Source organism: Alligator sinensis, unplaced genomic scaffold, assembly GCF_000455745.1.
Source record: "Alligator sinensis unplaced genomic scaffold, ASM45574v1 scaffold780_1, whole genome shotgun sequence".
In the NCBI taxonomy this organism is placed as follows: domain Eukaryota; kingdom Metazoa; phylum Chordata; order Crocodylia; family Alligatoridae; genus Alligator; species Alligator sinensis.
The window spans coordinates 1,609,708-1,611,869 of record NW_005842144.1 but is presented as its reverse complement, the minus strand read 5'-3'; the positions used below and the strand labels follow the sequence as shown (position 1 = coordinate 1,611,869).

General features: G+C 45.8%; 1 protein-coding gene across 4 annotated transcripts in view; it reads right to left on the bottom strand.

Annotated features, from left to right (window-relative positions):
* KLHL29 (kelch like family member 29) overlaps positions 1-2,162 on the bottom strand; it is a 568,419-nt gene that overhangs the window by 493,835 nt on the left and 72,422 nt on the right. For all 4 annotated transcript variants that reach the window (XM_025206190.1, XM_025206187.1, XM_025206189.1 and 1 more), the window contains exon 2: positions 1,487-1,596. The gene's annotated coding sequence lies outside the window, so the exon portion shown is untranslated. The remainder of the gene's footprint in view (positions 1-1,486; positions 1,597-2,162) is intronic.

The window sequence follows — 2,162 nt, the reverse complement described above, 5'->3', positions numbered from 1 at the left end:
CCCGGGGGGGGGCAAGGCAGGTATGGAGGCTGGCGTGGGCTCTGCTGGCTCCAAGCAAGTGCTCCACTCTCCGACCCTGATGCGGGGGAGTGGAGCACTTCCCCGGAGCCAGCAGAGCCTGTGCCAGTCTCCCGCCCCCACCTCATCTAGGAGCTGACCTCCAGCTCCTCTCCTGGTGCACAGCCTTGAAAAGACTGTGCACAGCCACACTTTTAGTTGCGCGCGGCCACGCACGCATGCACCTTAAGAGGGAACCTTGGCCCTGGGGTTTATATGGGCCCAGGGCCCTGCTTCTTCCGGTCAGCTGGCTGGCTGCAGGTGCAGGCTAATTCCCTCCTTAGCCCTTCTGCCACAGTAACCTGCACCTGTGGTGGTCCTGCCTGACTGCTAGGGCTCTCTCCCTAGGCAGTTTCAGCCCTTAAAGGAGCAGGCACCTTAGTGCCCTGCGACACAGGAGTGTCAAAAACTCATTTGGCCCTGCAGGCCAGGACCAGAATGCAGGTTTCTCACAGGCCAAATAAGGCACCTCTGATGGTGCAGCTGGCAGCAACAGCATGAACCCCTGCAGCTACTGGACCCTCTGTCTCAATGCAGCTAGAGCTCGGGAGTTTAACGCCATCCTTGCTCACCCCTCTTCACCTCCCTGCTGCTGATTTTAACTGCACTGACACCTGAATACAGCTACAGGTTAAAGGAGGCCCAAGTGGTTGCAGTATTAAACCCCTGGGTTCCAGAGTCAGGCCAGCACAGCAGCTCCAGCCGCCGCAACAAGCCCCATAGATCAGACCTGGCCCACGGGTTGTATTTTTAATACTCCTGACAATGGATGAAACCTCATCCTCTTAGCAGCCAATTTAACACAAGTGGCAGAGGTGCTGAGGGGTAGATCTAGATAAAGGTTCCAAATCCTGATCACCCACGTGCTTGTCAGTATGATGCAACATATACCAAAACTCTCATTTTTCCCCCCAGCTTGCTCTTTTTTAAATGCTAGGCAACCTTAATTCTGTCATTTTTTGATTCCAAGCGCTTGATGTTACAAATTTGACAGCAATTCCTTTAACATACTTTTTCTGTTTGTAATATATGATGAAGCACATACAAGGACAAGTGTATAGGTATAAATTAAGACGCAGAACAGATCCATTGTTGAAAAAGTGACTTACAGTGGCAGGGCTGGTTCTAGGAATATTTAGTATTGGCATTGGCTTTACTATTTTGAATTGGTCTAGAAAATTTTTTAAAATGGCAATGCATGGTAGTGTTTTCAGAAACAGTGTTTACCCAACTCCCTCATTTCTTATATTGCAACACAGCAGTTCAATTGCATCTGCTCCAACATGGGTTTGCTGCGGTTATCGAAAGGTAGAACAAATCAGGCCCAGATTGTGCTTATGCTAAATGACAAGAGGTCATGAATGAGAAACCCAAGAAGGTCCTAAAGGGGACCCCATCAGGAAAGCAACATATATAATTACACACTTACCTTATAATTTCCAGAATCTCTGTCAAATTCAGTCTCCGATGATACAGCAAATATACCACTGGACAGCAAGCCCTTGCATTTAGCAGAAGTTTTCTGGGAAACCAGACTACCTAGAAAGAGTTGAAGGAAAAAGAAAGGCTATTTTCTATCTGAAGATGAAGTAATCTATATTTAATAAGAGACTTTGAATGAGCCACCACACAAGTAAAAAATAGCTCCACAATGGAAGAAGTTAAATGCCACCATGATCGGCATGAAGCACTTTAATCCCCTAGAAGTGACAAAAATCTGCCATGAAGCTTGGACAGCCGGAGTCCTGGTAAATTCTTAGGGTTTAGCAGATAGCATCTAATACCCAAGATAACACAGTGTTAACCTTCTAATCAAGATGGGGAAAAAATACAGGGCCTGGTGACAATATTCTGCTTAACAAACTGCTATAAAGAAGAACAGTAGTATGAGTACCAGCAGCAGTAGCTCAAGACTATATGGCATTAGAGGCAAGTTCTTGCTAGCAGAGTTTGTCCGTGAAATAAAAAAAATAATCCCAGGAGATAAATTTTAAAAAATATATCTAGTTTTAGTGCCCAGACTAAAGCAACTATTCATTATAGAAAAGCAGTTTTATACCTATGCTCCCCCTCTCAGCCTTAATATATGTGAAAGCAATCTTCAT